The sequence below is a fragment of the Lepidochelys kempii genome, chromosome 5 (assembly GCF_965140285.1).
Source record: "Lepidochelys kempii isolate rLepKem1 chromosome 5, rLepKem1.hap1, whole genome shotgun sequence".
In the NCBI taxonomy this organism is placed as follows: domain Eukaryota; kingdom Metazoa; phylum Chordata; order Testudines; family Cheloniidae; genus Lepidochelys; species Lepidochelys kempii.
In genome coordinates, this window is record NC_136384.1 from 3,252,086 (window position 1) to 3,279,205 (window position 27,120).

At 58.4% G+C, this 27,120-nt stretch overlaps 1 protein-coding gene and 1 long non-coding RNA gene across 2 annotated transcripts in view; one reads left to right on the top strand and one right to left on the bottom strand.

The window, feature by feature from the left end:
• The window catches only part of ARID3C (AT-rich interaction domain 3C), a 141,140-nt gene that overhangs the window by 98,371 nt on the left and 15,649 nt on the right, over nt 1-27,120 (bottom strand). The window lies entirely within an intron of this gene.
• On the top strand, nt 978-4,415 carry LOC140912001 (uncharacterized). Its single transcript, XR_012159198.1, has 3 exons — nt 978-1,039; nt 2,078-2,172; nt 3,946-4,415. It is a non-coding gene; the product is annotated as an uncharacterized LOC140912001 (long non-coding RNA).

The window sequence follows — 27,120 nt, forward strand, 5'->3', positions numbered from 1 at the left end:
CCAGCAGGTGTGACCCAAATCCTCTCTCATCTGCCCCTAGAAGCCCAATTTTCCCTCCCATGTCATCAGCTTAAGTCCCGGCAGCCGCTAATGTGCTTTGGACGAGTGACAGAAATTCCCAGCAGACTTTTACTAACGGCATTTGTCTGTCAGCCAGGAACCTCCGCTCGCCACCCCTCCCCACTACGAGCAATCCCCATCCCCATGCAAAGCTGTCAGCATCATCGCTGGTGTTTCTCTAGCCCCCTGCAGCACAAAGCACTCAGCAGACTCCCTTCGCCCAGTTCTGGGGTGGAACGTGGTAGTGGTTTAATGGGGATACTGTGATCTATTCCCGTCACCCCATCTCGTAACAGGATACAGTAGAATTCGAGGGGGTTCAGAGACAGATGCTGAGAATGATTAATAGATTGCAAGGCCAGAAGGGATGATTTAGTTGGGGTTGGTCCTGCTTTGAGCAGGGGGTTGGACGAGATGATCTCCTGAGGTCCCTTCCAACCCTGATATTCTATGATTCTGTGATTGTGATCATCTAGTCTGACCTCCTGGTAACACACAGGCCAGAGACCTGCCCCCCAATAATTCCTGGAGCAGAGCTTTCAGAAAAACATCCAATATTGATTTAAAAATTGCCAGGGATGGAGAACCCACCTCGACCCTTGATAGATTGTACCACTGGTTAATTACTCCCATGGTTAAAAATTTACATCTTATTTCCAGTCTGAATTTGTCTAGCTTCAACGTCCAGCCATTGGATCGTGTTAGACCTTCCTCTGCTGGACTGAAGAACCCTTTATTGTTCCCCAAGTAGGTGCTTATCAACTGGGATCAAGTCACCCCTTCGCCTTCTCTTTGTTCAGCTAAAGAGATTGAGCTCCTGGAGTCTCTCACTCTAAGGCAGGTTTTCGAATTCCTTCCTCATTCTCACGGCTCCTCCCTGAACCCGCTACCATTTATCAACACACTTCTGGAATTGTGGGCCCCAGAGCTGGTATTCCACAGGATCCCAGCAGCGGCCGCACCAGTGCCAAGCACAGAGGTAAAACAATCTCTCTGCTCCTCCTTGAGATTTGACCGTTTAGGCGTCCAAGGATCACAGTAACCCCTTTGGCCACAGCGTCACACTGGGAGTGCATGTTCAGCTGATTATCCACCCCGACCCCCAGACTCCTGGCTTCCCAGGACATAGTCCCCCATTCTGTAAGTGTGGCCTGCATCCTTGGTTCCTAGATGGGTAATTTTCCAATTTTTGCTGTATTAAAATACATACTGGTTGCTTGCACCCAGTTTACCCAGTGATCCAGATATTTCTGAATCAATGACCTGCCCTCTTCAATATTTACCCCTCCCTCAATTTTCGTGTCACGTGATTAAAGGCATAGGAATGCTTCTGAAGAGGGACTGGAAAGACTGGGATCTGTTACTTTAGAGAGGAGGTGAGAAAGAGGGGCAGGACAGAAGGATAGAAAGTAGCGAATGGGCAACAAAAGGAGAAGGGATGCTGCTCTTCACCCAGCCTCAGAACGCAGGGACCAGGGGATGCTCAGTGAAAAGGAAGTATAAGCTGGGAATGAAGCAAATTTAAAACAGATGGAAGGAATTATTTTTTCCACACAAGACACAAATAGCCAGAGGAACTCACTACCACAAGATATTGCTGAGGCCCGAGAGCTGAGCAGGATCCAGAAAAGGATACGAATAACAAGACTATCCAGAGTCAAAATCATAAGGATGAAAAATAACTCAGAGCTTTGGAAATGATCTGACCTCCTTCTACTTCAGGGAATGACCCTCTTCTGAAGGGGGACAGACAGAAACTTCCTGATGGATGAGTTATTCTTTGCTGTGGGGGGGAAGGGGGTATCTTGTCCCTTCCTCCGAACGAGCTGGTGCTGGCCACCAGAGGCAGGATGAGCCCCTGGGCTGATGGGGCCTGGCAATTCCTAAATTCCTGTCACAGGATGCTCCCGAATCTGGCCAACACGGAGGTCGGGTCTGTTGTGGTTCCCAGAAGGCAGCTGTCCTAGCCCCTTTCTAAACCTCCTACCCCTTTCTATCCATCTCCCTTCTCTCCAAGCTAAGGCACACAGGCCATGAAAGTGACGAGAAACCAAGGTGAAACCAGCGCACCAGAGGAAATGCAAACCCTTGGGGAGGGCATGGATGGTGGCGGTAAGTTGGAAGGGTTTGAAATCCTCTCCCTTTTCCATAAATCCAGAGGCAGCCGCCAGGGGAGGAGACGCTGAATTCAAACCATATGGCCCAGGTTCTGCCCTCGGTCACACAGGTGTAAATCCAGAGGAGCCAGTAGGGGTTGGGCCCTGAAATCAACGAGAGCCATTCCGCTGACCCCGGTGGCACAGGGATCAGGCCCTTAGCTGGTGACTGGGGGCAGGACCGGGGCCCTGGCCCGGCAGTGTCCCCTCCCCAGAACGTGCAGGGTTCGCTCCCCAGGCCTCTTCTGGTACAGCCCCTGGGTCTCCCCATCCCCCACCCCACGGCTCTGTCTCTGCATCCGAGGAAGGACCCCTGGCAAGGGCTGCTCAGTGGGGGGTCCCGCGCAGCCCTCCCCTCCTCCCCGCAGCCCCTTCCCTCTCAGCCCCGCTCCGCCACCCCCACCCCCAGCCTCCTGCTATTAGTTCATGGCTGAAGACGACAGGAAGTCAATGAGGGGATTTGTTCAGGTTAACCTCTTTGACCCGCTGGCTCCTCCAAGCTTGACAGGCCTGTTCTGTGCTGCTTCCCCATCCCCCCGCCCCTCCTGCCTGCTCCCTCTCCCCTAAGCCCTGGCCCTCCAAGGAGGCAGGGGAAGGAATCCCCAAGGCAACCCCCCAGGCTCGGGGAAAGGTCTGGTCTGAGGAGGCCCCGCACAGCGCCCTGCGGGTCGCCCCCCACGTGCAGTTCCCCCGCCACGAGCCAAGGCCTGGACAGGGGCTCTGGTCAGCTGCGGACCCACCCCTGGGAGGGCAGCTCTGGTAGCGATCCAGCATTTACACAGCCTTGTCCATGGCCAGGGGCTTGGCGTGCACAGGGAGCGCTGTCGTGATGCATCCACCTCTGGGGTGGGGCGCGGCGGCTGTTGAGCAGCTGACGGTGCTGCAGCCATTTGGGACAGGAAGTGCAGAGTCTCTTGCCGTCCTCTTGGCATTACAGGGGGAAACGGGATTTGCTTCTTTGCTGCCTGGCGAGGGACGAAAAGGAGCTTTTTCAGCAGCTCAGAGCTCCTTAATCCTCCCAGGATCACCAGCAATTTGGGTGCGGAAGGGGCCAGCCCTTTAGATAAACAGGAAAACACACACGAAAGCCAGGCTCAAACAAAACAAGGGAAGGAAGGGGGCACCGCTCCTCCCGCAGCATCACCCACCTGGGTTCAGCAACATTCCTGACCCGCAGACAGGGCTGGGAACGGCACCTGTGGGATGGGCTTATCCCCCTGGGGCTGGCTGGCCGAGAGGCTGGGGGAAATGCTGAGATCCGAAAATGCCCATAACAATAGCTGCCCAATGCCCTCATAGCTCTGCAAGCTGGCTTTATGCCACCAAAAGACAAATGCACACGGTTCCTTCCTCTAGTTAATCTCCCCACCTTGGGAGTCTGGGAGCCGGGGCTGCTTGGATAAGCACAGATGTTATTAGCATTTCTTAACAAGGAGGGAATTTCTGCCTTTGTGAGCGGCAGGGTAACAAGCTTGGGTAAAGTCAGGGAAAGCGCAAGCAGGGCCCAGCAGGCCCCTCCATCCTTGCTTGACAGCTATGCCAACCCACCCCGCACAGCTCCCAGGGTCCCTGCTATTCACGCCCCGTGCATCTCCCAGGCAGACACAGTGAATCGAATTGTACCAGGGGATGACGAGGCTAGGCTGAGTCCAACAAGCTCGATGCACTTGGGTCCTACGACCCCAAGGATTCAGGGGCTGCAAAAAAGTGGCATTTTCCTCCTTTGCAGGAAGGCAGAGAGGCCAAAGCAGCGTGTGCAAGGCAACTGGAACGGAACCCGTTAGCTGTCGCTAGCCATCTCCTTCCACCAGCACCCCACAGCACACAGCAATCCACCATGGCACCCAAGGACACTGTGCCCAAAAGAAACCGCAGGGGGAAGTTAGAGAGACACAAGGCCACTCTCTGAGTCACAAAGCCTCTTTCACTTCTCCTCCAAGAACCACTGCCTTTCCAGCCCCACAATGGGGAAGAGAGATCACCCCCTACTGAGTCGTGACCCTGCTCCCGGCACCTTAGGGGTTCTCCCAGGGCGGGAGTTGATCCACCTCTCCAAGCGGCAATGACCCCTCGGGCAACGCAGCTGGGTCGGCTTTTGAGTGTAGACCTGGCCCAAGTCACCCACACTGCTCGCTGCTGCACAGCCTAATTCCCCAGTATTGCTACCCACCCCAATGCAGGTTGTCTTCGGATGTCTCCCGTCTAAGCCCTGACCTAACCCAGCCCTGCTTAGCTTGTGAGGGCTGAAAGGGTCCCAACCCTGGGCAGCAGCGTCACTGAACTGGTGACCGCCACTCGCTCCCCGATGATTTGGGTTTAGTTTGTGAATCAATAAATGCGCTGTCCTGAAAACGTGTCCAAGCCAAGTCTGTAAATCAGGTTAAATAAAACGTGTTAAAACCGAAAGCAATTCCAGCACGCTCGTCCATGTCAATAGAGACCTGACCACAGCTGTGCTTGGCCCAGTGTCAACAGCCTGGAAAGCCAGGATCTGCACTGCTGGCTCACTCCCACCACGTGCCCTGGACCCTGGGCTTGGAAAACACGGACAGATCCAACCCCCCCGTCTCTGCAGACCCGCGGCGCTGCGTTCCCCGCTCACGAGTTGCTGTGATTAATTATTGGTGTTCAAGGGGCACCAAGAGTCCCCAGCTGAGATCAAGGCCCGATTGTGCTGGGTGCTGCATGGACACATACTGCCAGACCATCCCTGCCTCAAACACAACTTGCTCAAGGTCACAAGGAGAGCTGAGAGCTGGGAACAGAACCCAGCCCGGGCCCTGGCCTCTCACCCTCTGCTGTGTGCCATGGCAGGTCGGGGCTGCTTAGCACCTAGGCAGCAGCATGTTTGCTGCCCTGTCGCGGAGCACGACTGGAGGGCTCCCTGGTAGGGCAGCTGCTGGGCTGAGAGGGGCTAACCCTCGGTGGAGGAGGCTGCCTGGTTGAAGTCTCCTCTTGGTTGCCAGGGGCTCAGTGCAGCCCTGACTGTGGCCCTGGCATTCAGCCGGGGAGGGGGGGGTACCAGGGGCGGGAAGGGCACCCGGCACTGAACACGTGCCACTGACAGCCCGGGCCATCGTGCCTTCCATACGCCAGATGAACAAGCCGCCACATTTCCTGCCTGATCCAGGGCCTGACGCTTGTGTGTCACTCAATGGGGGGAGGGAAGGGGTGGGGGACTTTTGACCTCTTCGTGACGGCTACGGCCAGGCTGCCCTGCTGAGCTATGGGGCAGGAGGGCTGGGCATTGAAGGACGCCGCCTGGACCACTGCTGGGGGTGTCAGATCAGGTGCGGTGGAGCAAGCGTGGGAGCTGGGCTGCACAGTGTCACCCGCAACGGTGCGGGGAGTGGCCATGGTTCCTGGCACATCGGCCTCCAGTGGCTCTTGACAAAGGTCAGCCCGACCTGAGTCACAGCATACACCTGTCTGCCCACGCGCCTGCTTGTGTGTGCCCGGCCGTGCGCACGTGTGTTTGTGTCTGTGTGCCGGCCTGCTTGTGCGTGCCGGCTGTGTGCACGTGTGTCTGTGTCTGTGCGCAGGCCTGCTTGTGCGTGCCCGGCCGTGCGCACGTGTGTCTGTGTCTGTGTGCCGGCCTGCTTGTGCGTGCCCGGCTGTGTGCACGTGTGTTTGTGGCTGTGTGCAGGCCTGCTTGTGCGTGCCCGGCTGTGTGCACGTGTGTCTGTGTCTGTGTGCCGGCCTGCTTGTGCGTGCCCGGCCGTGCGCACGTGTGTTTGTGGCTGTGCGCCGGCCTGCTTGTGCGTGCCCGGCTGTGTGCACGTGTGTTTGTGGCTGTGCGCCAGCCTGCTTGTGCGTGCCCGGCCGTGCGCACGTGTGTCTGTGTCTGTGTGCCGGCCTGCTTGTGCGTGCCCGGCTGTGTGCACGTGTGTCTGTGTCTGTGTGCCGGCCTGCTTGTGTGTGCCCGGCTGTGTGCACGTGTGTCTGTGTCTGTGTGCAGGCCTGCTTGTGTGTGCCTGGCTGTGCGCACGTGTGTCTGTGTCTGTGCGCAGGCCTGCTTGTGCGTGCCCGGCCGTGCGCACGTGTGTCTGTGTCTGTGTGCCGGCCTGCTTGTGCGTGCCCGGCCGTGCGCACGTGTGTTTGTGGCTGTGCACCGGCCTGCTTGTGAGTGCCCGGCCGTGTGCACGTGTGTTTGTGGCTGTGTGCAGGCCTGCTTGTGTGTGCCTGGCTGTGTGCACGTGTGTTTGTGGCTGTGTGCAGGCCTGCTTGTGTGTGCCTGGCTGTGCGCACGTGTGTCTGTGTCTGTGCGCAGGCCTGCTTGTGCGTGCCCGGCCGTGCGCACGTGTGTCTGTGTCTGTGTGCCGGCCTGCTTGTGCGTGCCCGGCCGTGCGCACGTGTGTCTGTGTCTGTGTGCCGGCCTGCTTGTGCATGCCCGGCCGTGCGCACGTGTGTTTGTGGCTGTGCGCCGGCCTGCTTGTGCGTGCCCGGATGTGTGCACGTGTGTTTGTGGCTGTGTGCAGGCCTGCTTGTGCGTGCCCGGCTGTGTGCACGTGTGTTTGTGTCTGTGTGCAGGCCTGCTTGTGCGTCCCCGGCTGTGTGCACGTGTGTCTGTGTCTGTGTGCCGGCCTGCTTGTGTGTGCCCGGCTGTGTGCACGTGTGTTTGTGGCTGTGTGCAGGCCTGCTTGTGCGTGCCTGGCCGTGCGCACGTGTGTTTGTGGCTGTGCACCGGCCTGCTTGTGCGTGCCCGGCCGTGTGCACGTGTGTTTGTGTCTGTGCGCAGGCCTGCTTGTGCGTGCCCGGCCGTGCGCACGTGTGTCTGTGTCTGTGTGCCGGCCTGCTTGTGCGTGCCCGGCTGTGTGCACGTGTGTTTGTGGCTGTGTGCAGGCCTGCTTGTGCGTGCCTGGCCGTGCGCACGTGTGTTTGTGGCTGTGCACCGGCCTGCTTGTGCGTGCCCGGCCGTGCGCACGTGTGTTTGTGGCTGTGCGCAGGCCTGCTTGTGCGTGCCCGGCTGTGCACACGTGTGTTGGTTTCGTGCCCGGCTGTGTGCACGGCTGGGTGTGCGTTTGTGTGTGTGCGTTGCCCTGTGAGCTCTGCACCACTAGGAGTTACCGCCTCACTTTACAAAAGAATACAAAAGGTCAGGCCTGGAGGGGCTGGGGCACAATCCCCCAACCTCGTCCCCCACTGACCCAAGTGCACACATCGGGCATTGCTGATGTGAATCTCACCCCCGCACACAAACCCTGTTTCTCTGGGAGCGGGGTCCAGACAGCCCTGCCCCTCCCCCACCCGCACCAGCCCCCTCTCTCCAGCTCATCAGCTGAATCCTAAAGTGCAGGGCCGGGGAAGGATTAGCACCAGCCGCTCCGCCCTTCCGTTCCCAGCCCCGGGTCGGGTCGTAAAGCGTCCGGCCCGAATCAGCCCCAATGAATCAATGTCAATTTGGAGGGCAACCATCCCTTATTAAAATGAAAGCCAGCCCGAGCGTTCGGCAGCTGGGGCAGGAAATGGGAGTGCACAGCGGGTAATTGCCTGGGGACATAAATTATAACCGAGAGAGGGGCTGTGTGTGGGATGGAGAGAGCCGCACACACCGAGGAGTCGGGGGCTCCCGGGCCCACGGAAATACACCAGCTCACGCTGGACTTGAACTCGCCCCAGGCTACTGGCCAGGCTGCAGGGCTCCCGGCTCCGAAGAGCCCAGGACCGGTGGGCCCCGCTGATCTCCTGGCATCCCCACTCTGCCTGCCTCCCTGGGCCTAGCTGTGCAATGGGGACACTCCTGGCGGCCTCCGGGAGGCGCTGGCAGGATTAACTCATTCCTGTCTGAAGCGCGCAGGGCCAGCGAGCTCCCCGTTGAGAACGGCGGGTGATAAATTGCCTTGATCCGGCACCTTTGACCGCCACACTTACCCTCTGCGCACTGCCCCATCTCCCGGGGGACTTACCCCTGTGCTCTGCACAGTGCAGCAGCTCCAGACAGCTGCCGCGGAGTTTGCAAGGAACAAGCCGCCTTCTCTCCCTTCCCAGACCCACCCGGGCCCGGGGCACTAGCCGTCCTAGCCCAGTGACTGGATCACAGCCAGACACACCACGGGCTGCCACGGCTGGACTCCATTATCCCTTCCTCAGCTTCCCAACGGGCTTCGTCCTCGGCGGTCCTGCAGTGCGGCCGTGATTTTCTGAATCTCACCAGCAGGCACAGTGCGGGGCGCTGTCCACACCCAGAGATTGGTACGGTCCTGGCTCAACAAACTCACAGTTCAAGACGCTGCACAACAGACGAGGGGCTAGGGAGAGGCTGCTTGACCCCCCAAAGCCAGATGCTTTATAGGGAGACTGTGAGCCTAGTGTTTTCAAGTAGCTGCAGGCAGCGTGGTCCAGTGGGTAGGGCAAATGGGCTGGGACTCAGGAGAGTTGGGTGCTCCGGTCGAAAACTGGACACGTTTGGTAACCCTAAGTACCCGGCACAACAGGGCCCTGACCTCAGCTGAAGTCTTATAATACAACGAATCAATGATTGTGTGAGTCGCCATCCCTCAGCCTCCCTGTTAGCAGACGCATCTCTCACGTCCCTCGGAGCCAGGTGCAGTGGGCTCGTGAGAACGGAGTGACACGAGCATGACAAATAAATCAGCTCTCCGAAGCACTGCTACACAGGCCGCCTGGACACGGGGCGGTGGGAGAAGGGTCAGATCCCGGCAGTTTGGGCGGGGCTCATCTCTCACGGCTCCAGTTCTGCTGTCCCCGGCAGCGGGAGAGTCCCTTGTTTGTAGGCGGTTAGGTGGCTGAGGCCCTGAACAGTGACTTGAAAGAGGAAGGTGATAAACTGCCTTGATCCGGCACCTTCAACCACGCCACTTACCCGCTGCTGACTGCTGGGCCTGCTCCCGCGGGCCCTGCCCCAACGAAAGCTGGCGGGCCTAGCGATCCAGACGATCGGTATTCGGTGTGGCATGGTAGCACCGAGAAGCCCCAGCAGAGATCAGGACCCCCCTGTGCCAGGCGCTGTACAGACACCTAGTGGGAAATGGTCCCTGCCCGTGGATGAGGCAGACAGGGCAGCAGCAAGGAAGGATTATCTCCCCTTCGACAGGCTGGGATTGGTGCAGGGACTTGCCTGAGGTCACCCAGGCAGTCTGTAGCAGAGCAGGACATTGAAGCCAGCTCTCCGGGGTTCCACCTCCCCGCTGTCCTTCCCTGCTTTGACCCCCACTCCCAGCCCGTCTCCCAGCACCGCCCAGCATTCTCCTCTTCTGCTGCCTGCCATGGTAACCGCCCGGCTAACCCGCCGGGGAGCCCGGCTCAGTGCACACACAGCCAGAGGGACGCCAACGGGGAGGGACAGGGAGCCGGGAAGCCGGTCGCGGGCACCGAGCCCAGTTCACCCCCGGAGCAGTGGGCAGGCGAACGGCACCGAGCCTTGGGCACAGCCTTGCCAGGCCACAAGCCGTGATTCACGGCCTGGGCAAATGGCAGTGCCCTGTTCACAGGGGCTGGGACCCTCGGGGGTCAGCTGGTTCCCACCACTGCAGGTGCACACCACACCAAGCAGCTACAATGCCAGCGCCCCCCGGGCTGCCTCTCCCGGTCTGCCCAGCCCAGCTCCGCTGGCCCCACATTGGCAAGGGGTGGGGGTGGGAGAACCAGCCGCTGGGATGCAGCCAAGGTTTGGAGCTTCCTTCAGGCCTGCCATGGGGCCAGATGGAAACCTGCTACCTCCTGTCCCATTCCCTCATTGACCTCGCACTCCAGAACCACAGCGGCCATCCCTCCTCCTGCTCTGCAGCCCTGAAAGGATCTGTCCTGTTTCCCTGCTGGGGTCCGTCCCGTCTCCCCCGTCATCCCTGGGGCCCCGCTGGGGTCCGTCATAGAATCATAGAATACCAGGGTTGGAAGGGACCTCAGGAGGTCATCTAGTCCCACCCCTGCTCAAAGCAGGACCAATCCCCAATTTTTGCTCCACATCCCTAAATGGCCCCCTCAAGGATTGAACTCACAACCCTGGGTTTAGCAGGCCAATGCTCAAACCACTGAGCTATCCCTCCCCCTCCCTTGTCCCTGGGGGCCTGCTGGGGTCCCGCTGGGGTCCATCCTGTCTCCTCTGTCATCCCTGGGGCCTTGGGTGACCAGACAGCAAGTGTGAAAAATCGGTACAGAGGGTAGGGGGTAATAGGAGCCTATATCAGAAAAAGACCCAAAAATCGGGACTGTCCCTATAAAATTGGGACATCTGGTCACCCTATTGAGGCCCCACCGGGTTCCATCCTGTCTCCGACATTCTCATGTCCCCGCTGGGGTCCGTCCCGTATCCCCTGTTGCCTCAGGGGCCCTGCAGGCATCCGTCCCATCTCCCGCACCATCCCTGAGGCCCCGCTGGGGTCTGCGCCATCTTCTCTGTCATCCCTGGGGCCTCGCTGGGGTGCATCCCGTCTCCCCTGTGGTCCCTGGGGCCCCGCCGGGGTCTGCCTTGTCTCCGCCCCCAACCCATGGTCCCTGGGGCCCCGCTGGGGTCCGTCCTGTCTCCCTGACTGTCCCAAGAGTTGCGGGGTGGGAATCCTTTGAGGAAAAGGATGAAGCTGACAGCTTCTGTCTGGGGTGGGGAGGGACCTGGCCCACACTGCAAGGCAAGCCTGCGCCCATCCTCCGGCAGGTGCTGTGGGCTCTCCCCGCTCCCAGGAAGGGCCGGGCAGCCAAGCAGAAAGCTGGAGCTGTGTGTTCTCAAGCCAGCGGGATCCCCGTTAGCCCAGTCACAGGCTGACGCCCCCAAGGGCCGGGGCACTTCCCCTGCTCCGGGTGGAAGAGTCCAGCCCAAGCAACAGGAGCGTCCCGCCCGGGGCCAGGCTGAGCCAGGAGAGTCCCTGCACTGTCCCCAGGCTGCTAGCCCTTTGCTGCCCCCTCCCCAGCACGGACTGGCCCAGGGACAGCTCCTGAGCTCCTCGCTTTGTGGAAGCGGCCATGACACTGTCTCCTTCCCCCATCACTCCAGGGACGCCCTTCCCCTGCCCGGCTCCCCGCGCTCAGCCCTGGGTCCATGCCAGGATCCCTGCCTGGTTCAGCACGCAGGGGAGCTGTCTGGGGTGCTGCTAGAACAGGGGGGTCAGTGCACAGAACCGCCCTCCCACCCCAGATCTTTGCTTCCTTAGGTTGGATCATGTAATCAATTTGCAGCCTCTTTCATTGCCTTCTGGGTGCCAAGTGCCCTCTGGGCGCATGCCCGTCGCTCATAGTCACGCGCCCACCACACAGCCCTGAATGCCAACCTCTAGCCCCCCGCAGGCAAGACCCCCCCATCTCTGCCCACTTCGTCCCAATCCACGTCTGATACGGGCCACAAGTCACCGCTGTGCCGAGCTGTCTCTGTAACGAGCCGGGCTGGAACCCCAGTCCTGAATCCCCCCCGCCGAACATTGGGCTGGCTTGGAACCAGATGACCCCCCTGCCCCTCCCCTGTCTATATGAACGGGGCCCGCACCCTCTCCCCTGCCCTTTCTATCGGCCATCAGACTGACGAGGATTCTGTAATCAAAGGTAACTGCTGTAACCAAACAGGTCTGAGGTGTGAACCCATCTCCTTCCCGTGCGGCAAGGCGGTTTGATCTCCGTGCAGGGGTCAGGAGAGGCGCCTCCCAAAGCCATGTCCCAGGCCCTCGCAGCTGGGGAATCCATGCACTGGCCATCAGCTGGCCCCTCCATCTGCTCTGGGATCCAGGTGTTTGACCCCCTGCCTAGCACATCCGGCAGAGTCCCTCAGCGCCCCAGGGGTGGCACTGTCCCAGGTGGAGACTGACCTGGCTGGACAGGGCCCACAGAATGGAGCATTTCTCCCTGGGAAGAGACGGAAATCGCCCGGATCCGGGTCAAAGCACCTGTGCCGATTTCTCGGCTCGAGTTCCAGCCGGTATTGCTCACCCCGGAGGCTGAAGAGCTGGAGCGCGCGGCCTCTCCCTTCCAGCCCTGCCCCTGGGGGTGAGTGGAGGCAGAGACCCCGGGCTGCTGCCCGGATGGACCCGCCTACTGGCCTCTTTTAAAGAAGCCATCGTTAGACTCTTGCCCTGTAGGGACGATCTCCCCAGGCACTGCACTTCCTCTGATCTTCCTCCCGCAGCTGGGATGATACATTAGGGGTCTCCATGAGTCCAGCCAGTTCGGTCTGCGGCTCGGGGCACCGACAGAGACAGCATGCCCAGTGGCGGCTGGTGAGCTCCTCCTGGGCATGGACGGAGATCAGCCGCAGAGTCAGAGAGGCTCAACCCAGCAGGTCAGGAGATCATCTTGTCTGGCCTCCTGGATGGGCTAGAGACCCCGCCCAGGGATTCCTGCTTCCAGCCCAGTGGCTTGTGGCCTCGCTGGAGCGGATGTTTTAGGAAGACACACGCCATCCGGATGTCAAGACGCCACGCGACGGGTCCCCAGGTGAGTCGTTCCAGCGGTGAATCAGCCTCACTGTTAGTTCGAGGTGAGCTAGCTTCAGCTTCTCAGGCCCATCCGCCGGGCCGGTGACCATGCGGGGCCATGGCTGGGGCACTCAGAGGGAGCAGTCGTTCCCGGTGCGCCCCAGGGCCTAGTTCTGTTTCCCAAACTAGACGTCCCACTGGGTCCCGTCTCTGGCGACATCAGACACCTTGGCCCTCACTCATGGCTGGAGGGTCAGAGACCCCAGATCCTTTGGCTCTTTCTTCTCCCCATTCAGAGCAGGCCTCGCTTCAGGGCCTGGGGTTAGAGGCTGGGTCAGGGAGAGGGTGAGAGTCCCGATCAGGGTCCCAAGTGTCCTGCAATCCCCTCGTGGGATTTTTGCCCTACCTACAGCTTCAACACCAAACAGACTCCTTCCCCTTGCGGCTCCCCGGTCAAACCCACCAGGGCAGCCCCCCGGGTGTGTGGTGCTACTTATTAGTCCTAATGCTGTTCCTTCATTTCTATACCCCTTCCATCCAAGTCGCTCACCGCGCTCCCAGACACGCAGCCCCCTTTCACGGGTGGGCAAACTGCAACAGAGAGATTAAAGAACATGCCAAAGGCCACCGTGGTCAGAACCAGGAGCCTTTACTATCAGGTCTCCCCCTCCCGCTAACCCCCACGCCCCTCTGAAAGGCAGCAAGAGAACCCAGGAGTCCTGACACAACAGCCCCATGTCTGATCTCCAGGCTACTCCCCCTCCCAGAGCCAGGAACAGAACCCAGGACTCCTGACTCCCAGTCCCTTCTCTGGCCTCTAGAGACCACATTCCCCTCCTAGAGCCAGATCCCAGGAATCCTGACTCCCAGCCCCCTGCTCTGACCACTAGGCTCCACTCCCCACACAGGGAGTATCTCACATGCTGGGAAGAATGGCAGCACCTCTCCGAAAGATGGGAGGGAACATCTGTTTCTGGTTTAATCTCTGTTAGAGAGGGAGAGGGGCCGAGAGAAATAAATTAATCCTGGGGTTTGATCTGCCTTGATGAAGCCGCTGAGCATGAGAGAGCAGATGGGCTAATCCGGCACCCTGCCCTGATCCCGGCACCACCTGTCATCCGCGAGGCCGCCAGTTGGGGCCTTGCATTCAGTCCCCCACTGCGAACGCCGCGAGCCCGGCACTGATTCAGGACAGAGCCAGACGGCGCCTCACGTCCCAGCGAGAGAGTGACAGCACCCTGCCTCTGGCCCGTCAGCCTGGTGGGGGCACAAGGGTGATGCGGAGGCAGCTGTCCAGACCATGGAGTTTGGCCTAGTGGCTAAAGCACTGTGCTGGGGCCCAGACTTGTCTCCTATTCCCAGTTTGGCCACTGGCTGGCTTGGGGCCAGTCACCTGATGCCGCCCTCCTCTGCAAAGGGGCAGGTAGAATTATGATCCGTCAGAGCAGCCCACCGCTCCCAGAGGGTGCTGAAGGGTGCACTGGGCAAAGCGCCCCGCTACTGTCGTCTGCCACCCTGCCCTGTGGTTGGGAGTGCAGCCTGGCCAGCCCGTTCGGTCCCTGACCCCTCTGCTGAGCCCAACAGCTACTGCGAGGCTCAGTGTGGTTCCCGGGGCTGAGCCCCACGGGGCGCTGCAGCAAGTTCCAGGTGCTAGCGGCCGGAGCTGAAACGCTACCAGTGACCCCCAGCCCCTGAGCCAGGCCCAGAGATGTTCCAGGCCTCCAAGAACTCTTCTCCCGGGACACCCTGCCATGGGTGGTATGGAGAGCAGGACCCCTGCTGCCCCTGCTCAGGATCAGACTGTGAAAAGGGGAGCCAGGAGCTAGTGCAGGTGACTGGCCCACAGCTCAGAAATGAACCAAGTGGTGGTGCAATGTCCTACCTGGAACAGCATCTTCCAGGCCCATGTGGCCACCAGCCAGTCCTGCCCACTTCCCCGCATCTCCCTGGCCAGTCCTCCCACTCTGTCTTCACAGCTGAGGATGTGAGGGAGATTCCCAGACCTGAGCCATTCTTCTTAGGTGACAGATCTGAGGAGCTGTCCCAGACTGAGGTGTCTTTAGAGGAGGTTTTGGGACAAATTGATAAATTAAACAGCAATAAGTCCCCAGGACAGATGGTATCACCCCAGAGTTCTGAGGGAACTCAAATGTGAAATTGCAGAACTACTAACTGTAGTTTGTAACCGATCATTTAAATCAGCTTCTTACCCAATGACTGGAGGGTTGCTAATGTGATGCCAATTTTTAAAAAGGGCTCCAGAGGTGTAAGCCTGACTTCAGTACCGGGCAAACTGGTTGAAACTATAATAAAGAACAATATTGTCAGACACAGAGGTGAACATAATTCGTTGAGGAAGAGTCAACATGGTTTTAGTAAAGGGAAATCATGCCTCACCAATCTACTAGAACAAGCATGTGGACAAGGGGGATCCAGTGGATGCAGTGTACTTAGATTTTCAGAAAGCCTGTGACAAGGTCCCTCACCAAAGGCTCTTACGCAAAGTAAGCTGCCACGGGATAAGAGGGAAGGTCTTCTCACGGTGTTTCTCTGTGGCTTCCTGTCCCAGGCTCTCAAAGCGCTTTACCAACAGTAATTGCTCATTAAACCTCATCGCACCCCTGGCAAGCTAAGCTGGGGGTCCTGCCTTCAGCCACCAGTGAAAAGCGGCCACTTCTGGGGTGGCGGGTAGCGGCACTGTGACAGCGAACAGCCCCTGTATCCAGCTGGAAGGGCGGCGGGAGTTTAAATAAAAATGCAGCTGTCTGAGCTGGAACGCAGCCAGGAGACCAGAATTAAAACCTCTGTTCTGAGGGAAACCTGCCCTGGGCGCTTTGATGACCACAGGTGGCTGGACCTCAGCTGCACGCTCAGCTGGAGGACAATACGTCCAGCAGCCTCTGCCACAGGGCGGGGAAATCCGGGCCGGAGCTGAACCGGAGCGAAGAGCAGCCAGGGTGGAATCCGCAACAGCGGCTGGGATGGTTGTGACCCAGACATCGCCCTGGGTCACCCACACAGCTCCCCCAAGCTTTGCTGAGGCTCAGGCTCCCCTCCCAGCCTGGACCCTGCTTGGTTTACAAGAGGGGATGGGATGGCAGGGCTTTGCTATCTTAATGCACTAAGGATCGGGAACAACCTGCCACCTCCGCCCCGGCAGCTCGGGCCGCTGGGCTGGCTGCGCTCAGCGCTGGCGTTTCTGTGGGAGGCGGAGGTGCCTACCCTCCCCGAGAGGTGCAATCAGCACATGAGGTGGGCAGCTCAGTGGCGAGGGAGGGCTGGGCAATAGTGTTAAGAGCAAGATGAAATGAACTAAGAATGGGATTGGCACGGGCCCAGCTGGGTGCAGGCCGTGACTGTCCCAGCCACGGCCGGGTTCCAGGCTCCCTTCACAGCTGCTGCTGGCCCAGCCCTAGCCAGGTGGCCAGTGGGAACAAGCTGCAAGCCCCAATGTGTTTGGCTGCCTTGCTGCTGTCCTGGCACAGTGCAGGAGCGGAGAGGGAATCTGGGAGCCTTCCCTCTTCCTCAGCTCCTCCCGCCCGCCCCTTGTGGCCCTGTGCTCCCTGGTACCCCCAGGGGGAAGCTCACCGGCAGACAATGGCACAGCAAATCAGTAGGCAAGCCAGGAATAGGACCCAGAAGTCCTGTGCTCTGATCACTGGACAATGCTCTCTCGGGCTTTCAGAGAGCTGGCGATGCAGAAGGGAGCAGAGACTACCAGGGTACAGGGGCTTGGGGCTGAGTGTTTGGAAATGGGTTCTCATTCAGGGGGGGAGAGGGAATAAGCTGTTCCGAGGGGGGATCCACTTCCAGCCCTTCTTCATGGCAAGGAAGGAGGAAGGTCCCAAAACTTTCCTCGTTTGAAACATTGGGTCACGCTGGGCAGAAGGTTGAGAACTGCCAGCTTAGCAGGACCTGGGTGTACACAGACATCCCGTCAGAGCCGGGATCAGAGCCCTGGCATGCCCCTCGACAGCCTGTGCTCCGCCCTCTGCAGATCACTGAGGCATGATCCACCCACGTCATCTCCTCGCCAGGCCCGTCTGCCAGCCTTCCCCTCTCCTGCTCCCACGGCCCAACCCGCATCTCCAGCAGGGTCCTGCAGGGATCGGTCCTTGGCCCTACGCTATTTAGGGTGACCAGACAACACGTGTGAAAAATCGGGACGGGGGTGGGGTGTAATAGGCACCTATATTAGAAAAAGCCCCGAATATCAGGACTGTCCCTATAAAATCAGGACATCTGGTCACCCTAGCACTATTTAACATTTTTATCAATGACCTGGAGGAAAACTCATCTAGGGCAATGTCTTCAGGTGACACAAAGAGTGGGGCAGTGGGACATAATGAAGAGGCCAGGTCACGGAAAGAGCGCTCTGGATGGCTTTGTAAACTGGGCACAAGCCAACAAGATGCATTTCAATAGAGCCAAATGTACGGCCATAGATCTAGGAAGAAAGTGACTGGCTGGGGGACTCTATTCTGGGAAGCAGAGACCCAAAAAGGACTTAGGGGTCCTGGTAAGCAACCAGTTGAACATGGGCTCCCGGTGTGCTGCCCAAGGCCAAAAGGGACTTTCGAGTAGGCGCCGAGAGGTTATTTCACCCTGTAACTGGCACTGGTACAACCATTGCTGGAATCCTGCATCCAGTTCCGGTGCCCACAATTCCAGAAGGATGCTGACAAATTGCAGAGGGTTCAGAGAAGAGCCACGAGAACGATTAAAGGATTGGAAAAGATGCCTCAAAATGAGAGACTCTAGGAGCTCAGTCTATTTAGCTTAACAAAGAGACCGTTAAGGGGTGACCCGATCACAGTCTATATGTACTGACAGGGGGAACAAATATTTAATTACGGGCTCTTCTCTCTAGCAGAAGAAGGTCTAAACCCATCCAATGGCTGAAAATTGAAGCAAGACAAATTCAGACGGAATTAAGGTGCAAATCTGAAGTGAAGAGAATTAGCCACTGGAATGATTTGCCAAGGGTCCTGGTGATCATTTTTAACTCAAGATGGGATGTTTGTCTAAAAGCTCTGCTCTAGGGATTATTTCAGGGCAGGTCTCTGGCCTCTGTTCTACAGAGGTTCAGACTTGATGGTCACAATGGTCTCTTCTGGCCTTAATATCTCTGAATCGTATACGTGATGGGCGTCAGGGCGTGCACCCAATTGGGCAGCTTGCTGGTGGGATGAGACAAGTGCCCTGCTGATTCCCCAGGCAGGGCAAGGCATTTCGCTGGCTCTCTCCAGGCTGAAGTAATGAGAGACGGAGATCAAGCCTGTGAGACACTGGGTGAAACCCCGGAAGTGGGGTGGGTCTTGGGTGCACTGTCTGGTATCTATTCCCTTTACTGCCCCCCGCTCCCCATACGGCACTGAGCCCCATGCACCTCACACGGAGCAGCAGGTGACGTGTAGCAGAGGGCAGCCTCCCGGCAGCCCGTGGGGGGCATCCTACCCAAGCTCAGCTGAGCCCATGCCCAGATTAGACTGTGCCAATCCCATTTTGGAGAGATCCCACTGGCCCCCCATCCCCGGGGCTGTGTCCCCCTCCCTCATCCCCCTGTTCCCAAGAGTCCAGGGTCTTGTCCCCTCCCCCAGGGCTCTGACGACATCTCCCATTCTTGCTGGAAGCGGGGAACAACCCCCCCACCCCCGGGAGGCCCAAGGCCCAGCTCCGCGGCTGGCTGACAGCTGCCTCCCGCACACCCTTGGGGTTCTCCACCAAGGCTCCCATCCACCACCTCCCTGACCCTGTCCAGCAGGGGAAGGGTTAAGTCGCCTCCTCCTCCCCCTTCCTGCTGTTAATTGAACGAGAAGCTGCTGGAGTATTTAGAGAGCAAACAGGCCGGCTGGGGCCCCTGACAATGGCTGGGCTTGGGCTCCCCTCCCCTGCCTCCCCCTGGGAGTTCCCCGCATCCTTTCCCCTGCACAGACTACCGCAAACAAAGCACCTGGGGTTAACACCCCCAGCCCACCCCGCTGCCTTTCCCAGCCCCACACACCAGCAACTGACACTGGAGACCCCACACTGCAGGGCCCCCTCCTCCTCCTATGCCAGGGCTCTCCCCAGGACCCTGTCACAGCAGGGGCGAGCCCGGGCTTCCCCTCCCCACCGCTGGAGTAGCAGGGGGCTGCAGGTCAGGACTGGGGTGCATCAGCGGCGCTGTGAATAACATTGCAGCCTTTCCCTGTTCAGACCCAGGCACTGGTTTGCTCCTGTGGGATTAGTCACGAGTGCGGGGTTGTCGTCGTAGGGCTGCTTTGAAGCCTTTAAAGAAAGAACAAGTTTGACACAGACCCTAAGCAGAGAGGACAGAGGACAGTGCTGGGAGCCAGAAACTCCCAGCTTCAATCCCTTGCTGTAGGGTTCCAGGCACATCAAATGGATCAGAACCAGGGTCTATCTCGCCCCAGCCTGTCTCTGACAGTGACCGGCACCAGCCACTTCTGAGGAAGGTGGCAGTTATGGGAGAACTTATCCAAAGATGTTTCAGAGTAACAGCCGTGTTAGTCTGTATTCGCAAAAAGAAAAGGAGGACTTGTGGCACCTTAGAGACTAACCAATTTATTTGAGCATGAGCTTTCGTGAGCTACAGCTCACTTCATTGGATGCATACTGTGGAAACTGCAGAAGACATTATATACACAGAGACCATGAAACAATACCTCCTCCCACCCCACTCTCCTGCTGGTAATAGCTTATCTAAAGTGATCATCAAGTTGGGCCATTTCCAGCACAAATCCAGGTTTTCTCACCCTCCGCCCCCCCACACACAAACTCACTCTCCTGCTGGTAATAGCCCATCCAAAGTGACCACTCTCTTTAAAATGTGTATGATAATCAAGGTGGGCCATTTCCAGCACAAATCCAGGTTTTCTCACTCCCCCACCCCCCTCCAAAAACCACACACACAAACTCACTCTCCTGCTGGTAATAGCTTATCCAAAGTGACCACTCTCCTCACAATGTGTATGAAAATCAAGGTGGGCCATTTCCATTTTCTTATCCAGAGAGGAACTTTCCTCCTGACCTGATTATATCCCTCCTAAATGTACGTGTGCTGTCTGATGCAACTGTGGATTGGAAGTGGCTGGGGGGAAAAGTATATTTTGCAAAACCAACCCAAACCCCCAAAGGAAATCTTGTTTGAAATTTCCCATGATTTTGTACATCGATGAAAAATTTCTAAACAATTTTTTAAAATAAATAACTTTTTAAAAGGTTTTGTTTCCCTGGGGACTCTCTCCTTTTTCTCCTTATGGGGGCTCTCTCCTTTTTCTCCTTCTGGAAAAGAAGGGGTGTGTGTGGAGAATGGAAATAGTGATGTTTTCCCCCAACCAAAATGAATCATTTTTCTAAAAAATTCAAAGAATTTCATTTAGAATTTTTTGGTCAACCCCCCCCCCCCCCCAAGTTAAAAAAAAAAGACTTTCCTTTGGGTCAAAAAGGCATCTGTCAGTCCCCGGCCATCACAGGCCACCCCCGTCATAAATCCTCTTAATAAACTCCATCTTCAAACTAGTCAGGTGGCCCCCACGATTCCTACCGGAAAGCTCCTAGTGTCCAGATACAGGCACCCCCGACGCTCATACCGATCTCCCTGGAGCATGGGGACAATATGCACTTGCCTATTTCCCTGAGGTGTTCGGAGGACATGTTACGTACTGTGTGGAAGGTGCCAGGCGCTGGAGACGCGTTAAGCATCGTTTGTGTACCACGAAAAGCCAACCGCATTGCTCCCTTCATGGCATCTTTTGTGGCATTTTCCCCAAGGGTTTGTGGGTAATTCTGGTGTGCTGGCCCAATGGCATCCTGGGTCATCACATGCCATCTACCTCTCCGGCCTTCACCGGATACCAAATTCCTCTGCACTGCCTACCTGTCAAGTTGTGTTGCTGTGCGTGGTTAAAGAGCCACCGCGTTGCACCCCAGAGTTGGCTGCATTTTGGTGATGGACGAAATGAGACCTGTGTATGTCAACAGGCCATGGCTGCAAAGTGCGAGGTTCTGTGCTGAGTAACTTATTACTAATAATGAATAGCTGCGAGTAAATACAATTAAAGCAAAGCACACACTGCATCGGGCCCATTCCATCCCTGCTGTAAGCCCCCACAAGCCAGTTGGACCGCACATCAGCCTGGCTCCCAGGCAGCTGTCCCAGGGACATGGAGTCCATTGAACAGGCAGGCCACGTGGGGCTAACAAGGTTTACACTGCAATTCAGCCTTTGTTAACAGGCACTTAAGGTGACACCGCACAAGAGTTAAGTGGCACAGCAGAGCCCAGAGCGCAGAGACCCCACCCCCTCCAGGGCCCAGCTGAGCCCACCCGGTGCCCTTTCGGCCATAAATCCAAGGTGGACATCACCGCTTTGCTGACAGGAGCCGTCTAAGATTTCCCTTCTCTGCAAACCCAGCATCTGTCAGACCACCGCCCCCCGGCCAACCCCAGCAGCTCCTCCAGCCAGCGGCCGTGCTCAGAGGGGGACACTGAGGACGGGAGCCACCAAGCCCCAACGCAGGGGAAAGCCCATTCTGCCCCGGTAGCCAGACAAGGGGACAGCTCTGATCCAGGGCAGCTCTTGAGCGATCCCTCATTGGCTGCCTGCAGCTCCTTTACAGCTAGGGCCCTACCCCATTCACAGTCCATTTTGGTCAATTTCACAGTCATAGGATTTTAAAAAATCGTAAATTTCAAGCTTTCAGATATTTAATTCTGACATGTCAGGGTGTTGTAATTGCAGGGGTCCTGACCCGGAAAGGAGTTGGGGGAGGGGAGGGTCTGCAAGGATATTGTGTGTGTGTGCGCGGGGGGCGGGGGGAGTTTGCGGTCCTGCTGCCTTCAGAGCTGGGTGGCCGGAGAGCGGTGGCTGCTGGCCAGGAGCCCAGCTCAGAAGGCAGAGTTGCCACCCACAGCAGTGCAGAAGTAAGGATGGCAGGTATGGTGTTGCCATCCAAAAGTAAGGGTGGCAATAGCGTGGCCCCCCTAAAACAACCTTGCAACACCCCCCCCCACACACACAAATCTCTTTTGGGTCAGGACCCCCAGTTTGAGAAATGCTGGTCTCCCTCCATGAAATCTGTATAGTATAGGGTAAAAGCCCACAGAAGACCAGATTTCATGGAGGGAGACCAGATTTCTGTGACACGTTTTTCATGGCCCTGACTTTGGTAGAGCCCCGACAGCCATGTAACTGGAATCTGTTACTTTAAGGACAACTCCCCCCTCCACACCCACACCCCCCACAGTGCACAAATGCTGGCTTATTATTGTAGGGTTGCTGGTGAATGCTGGGGGGCACATTGGTTTGTTAGGATCGTTCCCATGCACTGGGCTGCCCACTCTAGTCTGTTATTGTGAGCCTGCTCTGAGCTCTGGTTTGGGGGGGTTGGGTTTCTTACGGAAAACAAACCCACCAGCCCTAGTAAAGGGGACATGATCTTTGTGAAACGGCACCAGAAAGACAAAAGGTAGGTGAGGTGTCAGGGCCCCCTAGCCCCGACTCTGCTGGCAATCGATAGGACAAGCATGAAGTGCATACCCCCAGAAATGGGTTTGAGTCTCTGGATTTCTGAGTGCGCCATCGGTCAGCTCTAGGAATTATTTGGGGGCAGGTCTCTGGCCTGTGCGCTACAGGGGTTCAGACTAGATGATCCCTTCTGGACTGGGAATCCATGAATCTGTTATCTGCTGCGGGATGGGACTTCGGGGCTCCAGCAGATCTGGGGGAAGCTGGACCCTGGGATAGCAAGGGACTGTGGGTCGAGACCCAGGGACACCAGCAGGGCTGGGGGGCAGGAAGGGGTAGAACTCAGGGCTGGGGCAGCAGGGGCCTGTGGGTTGAGGCTGAGTTGGGGGATGGGGTAGTCTGGGGCAGGGATTGCAGCAGGACTGCAGGTCTGGACTGGAGGGCCCTGGCAGAGCTATGTACAGAACAAGTCCTTCCTCCCCAGATACCGGGAGGGGGCTGTGCGCCCAGTGCCGTCGTCCCGTGCAGACATAGGGATGGATAGCAGGTTTTTCCGAGGACTTGCACTGATATGGGCCAGCACACGTCGACCGGGGGAATGGGAACGTGCCCCAGGCACCCCCACGCAGCGCTGCCGGCTACGGAGCTACCTTTGGGCAGCTTTCGGCCCTGCGAGCAGGTTATTACCGGGGGTGAGGGCTCCCCTCCGAACAGGCCAGGCGGTGTCCCTTCCTGGCTGCTGTGCAATATGTGGGGGGCAGGGAAGCTCTGCTTCTTTCCAGAGGAATTGCTCAGTTGGGCCTGCCTTTGCCTGGCTCCTTGTCCATCCCACCCTCAGGTCGCCGGGGATTTCCCAGCACAGGCCCCATGGCTTCTCCCACCTGCCCGCTCCGATTCTGTATGAATACAGGAGGGGCTGGTTAATTTCCAAGGCCCCTGTTTTGCCATCAAGCAAACAAGGGCAAAGAGGGGAAAACCCAGCTTGCCTAGGCAAGGCAGCTGGCTGGCCAGGGGGGCAGGAAGATCAATGGGACGCACCGAGGAATGGAACCATTCCCTAGGAGCGAGATGCAATCAAATCCCCAGCTGTTTCACCAGGGTGCTGGTTTTCCCTTTATACCCTTTGGACACCCGAGAGTAACGGGCTACAGGTGGGGTTTCTCCCGGTTGGGTATGTTAGAAAATGCAAACACAAGCGGGAGGCTGGGCTGAGAGGACAGGATGCTGACCATGACTTTGCAGTCGGAGTAGGGATGGCTCAGCTGCACATTGGCTGCACCCAGGGAAGGTGGCAGGTGGCTAACCATGCGCTACACACACAGCGTGGCAAGATCCGCAGCCGGGAGCTGCCCCCGCTGATCGGATTTATCCCTCTCTGTCCCTAGAAATCATCACCACCCACTCTGAAGGTCTGCAGAGGGTGCAGAGAAGAGCCACCACAATGATTTAGGGGCTGGAGGAAATGCCTTTGTGTGACAGACGGAAGGAGCTCCCGCGGTTTAGCTCATCAGTGAGGAGAATGAGAGGTGACCCGATTGCACGGTGCGAGAGGAGAAAATCCCAGGTGCTGATGGGCTCTCCAGGCTAGCGGAGAAAGGCAGGACGAGAGAGAAGCTGACGCCAGACACATACCAGTTAGAAATGCAGCAAAGATTTCTAAGAGGGAGGGTGATCGAGCTCTGGCACAAACGCCCTAGGGATGCAGTGGAGTCTCCCTCTCTCGGTGTCTTCAAACCCAGCTTGGAAGAGATGTTCCTGGGTTCAGAGCAGGAGCAACCAGGTGATGGTCTCCGCCCCGGGCTACCCAGGAGGTCAGACGAGAGGGGCGGATGGTCACCTCTGGCCTCACACTCGATCTCTCTGTCAAACACAGTCAGGAATCTCCTTTGTGCTGTTGGATCCTTTGCCACGATGAAGCTTTGGAGGAAGGGGTGGGAGTGGCATTTCCCCGCTGGCCTGGCGCAGTGTGGGTGGAACACACACACGCGCGTGTGTACACAGGCTGCTGGCGGCTGAGAGGAAATCCAATTACTGCCATGAAGGGGGTGACGCTCACGGCCCCGGTGCAGCGGGTTTGATGACAGGGATCCGCGGGCTGCCTTTCCACTGGCCCCAAGGACCTGCCCAGCCCGGCCTGCCGATTCTATACGGGGATTGGCCTTTCGTTATTAAACCAATTACTGGATTAGCCCAGGCCCTGCCCGAGGGATGTTGGGGGGAGGGAGGGTCAGGAAACTGCCCCCACTTGCACAAAAAGTCCAGTGACAGCCAATGACCTGGCAGCAGCTGGAGGGACAGGCCAAGGGGACAGAGGAGGAGGAGGCACAGCTGTGCAGGATATCAGCCGCCCCAGCATGGCTCTGCCTGCCACAGCCTGAGCACTCCCGCTCCTGGCACCAAGGTCTTGCGTCGGCCTGGCTCCCCCACAACGCTCCACCTCACGTTACTCTCAGAACCTTTTCAACGGCCCTTAATGGCCACCTCCAAGCCCAGGAGCCCTCGCTCCCCGAGCCCTCGCTCCCCCGAGCCCCGGAGCCCTCGCTCCCCCGTGCACAGCCCGTTGCCATGGCCCAGACACCAGCTGCAAACTACTCTCTCCTTCGCCGCTTTCCCCACCCCCCCAGCGGGTGCCCCCCGCTGCTCCTGCCTGCTGTGTTCATAGCACACACACGGAGAAATTAAATCAAAGGCCTTGAATCCTCTTGCTGGAAGGCTGCAATGTGGCATGACTTTATTTCTTAGAATCCAGAACCCCAACCCCCAAAGCACCCGAACCAGAGAGAGACAAAGCAGGCTGCTCCCTTGTGCCATTTGACCTAACTCACCCCACCTCGTTCTAGGTTGGTTCTTTCCAGACTGACTCTGTTCACATGCTTCCCGACAGACCCCCCACAAGCAGGGCAAGGACCCGCCCCACCCCTTCCATAGACCCACAAAGCCATCGCCTGCAATTCCAACACAGCCCACAGCATCCCGGCTGAATGGCCGACAGCCTGGGGAGTGCACTGACAGCACAGACAGACAGGAGCTGCCAGCTCCAAGCACACGCCTCCTGCACAGGAGGGCAGAGGTCAGGGCTGAAAACCCGCCCCTGCCCCACCCGTTCTGGTCAGGCTGAAAGCTGGGGAGGCGTTTATTGCCCCGAAGATGAATTGCCCCGATCAAGCAGGTGCCAAGAGAATCAGACGTTGGGGAGGAGAAAGGAAGCCCGTGGCCTGAGGCTGCCAAGCAGGGGGCTGAATTGTTACTGGAAAGACCCAGAGCAGCATCAGGTTCACGCGGGCTTGGTGCTGCCCCGCAGCTGGCTCCCTGCAAAGGGGGGAAGACCCCAAAGAGCGAGGAGGAGAACCCAGAGCAGATCCCAGCACCCGGGGGAGGGAGGAAACCACAGGGGATCCCAGCAGGGCAGGCGAGCCAGGCTGGCACATGGTTGCCCCTCCATGTCTTCCTCACATCCACACGTGGCAACAGGCCCATTGCTGCGGCCAGGTGTCACTGTCAGGGCCCCCGGTAGCGGGTGCTGAAGAAGCTTTCTCCCCGGGGGGCTGTGGGCCCTCCGCGCATGAGTCACGGGGCCAGGAGTGGGTGGAAGAAGCATTGCCCCGTCTGCACGAGCTGCTAAGCTGCTCTCAGCTCCGGGCTAGGGGGGCTGCCGCTACTGAAGGGGCTTGAGAAGCAGCCCGGGACAGGAGAAACGCAGGGCTCTAGGAATCACAGCCTGGCCCCTCCAGAGCTACCCCCAGTCTCCTCTCCCTTTCTGGGGTGTCTGGGCTTCCTGCCAACCCGCGCCACAGCCCGATCCCACGGCTGGCCCTGTCTGTTTGCCCCACGCCCCTGCCAGCTTCCCCGGTGATGCCTTGATGGCCGGGGGCACCTGCTGTGCCCCACCTACCTCCAAAGGGGGTGTGTGGCTGGTGAAGGGACCTGGCTGGCGCCGGAAAGCTACCTCCTCCCTGCGCTGTGTCAGCCTGGCTGGGGAGAAGCAAAATCACTCAGTCCCTGGTTTTCCCCTGACAATGAGAGGGCCAACTGGTGCAAGGGGTGCCAGCCCTTCTGGGGGCTGGACCTAGACGGAGCCCATCAGCCCGTTCCATGTGGGCCCCGGATAGTGGTCCGACGGCACCATCAGCATTCAGAGACTGGGGCCAGGTACTGGCTGGTGCCAGAGTCCCATCCTGGCACACAAGGCTGCCTTGCAAGCTTCCCACATCAAGCAGGCCACCAGACCATGACGCCACTAGCCAGCTGCCTTCTCGGAGCCAGCCCCAAAGGCTGGGGGGAGCTTACGGGGGGCTTGCCAGGGCGCCTTTGTTTTATTTTCCAGTCACGTTGTCTCCTGCTCCCTTGTCCCATCCAGGGAACAAACCCTCCTAACAATCAGGAGCTGCAATTTCCAATCCTGTGGGACTCTTGGCCCAGCAGATCCGGGTGCTTCTGGCTCATTAGCCCCATCTGAAAGACGGGGGAAACTGAGGCACGGAGGGGTTGTGATTTGCCCCAGGTCAGCCCAGTAGCTCAGTGGCAGAGCCAGGGCTAGGCCTCAGGCATCCTGATTTCCAGCCCCCTGTTCTAAGCACTGGGCCACGCATGACAACACCTGCCTGTGGCCAGCCGACAGCGACGCCTGGCAGTGAGTTTGCCTCAGCGATCACATTTGACACCAGTCGCTGCCCGCTCGACATCCCTGTGCCTCTAACCCGGCCGCCCCCAAGGGCGACTCCCCTCCGGGATGCTCCGTCCTTCCCAGGCCCCCTGAGCTGGAGCTGTGGCCGCGTTAACCCCTAGTGTGAACGGGACACGATCGCCACAAGCCCTGGCACCAAGGCCTGGTGGGATTTCAGCCCAGACCTCCAACCTGCCCCCCGTTCAATCAGGAGCTCAGACCCAGTCCCCCCCACCCCCGCCAACGTCACCCTGTCACTCAGATGCGCTACTTCCCTGCTCACCCAAGCTGGCCTGATCCCAATTTCCGCCGGCAGCTCCCCTGGGAAATCGTCCCCGCCTGCTCTGCGAGAGCTAGCCAGGCAGAGAGAGCTCATCTCAGAAACCTCGCCCTGGTGTCGGGAAATTGCTTCCC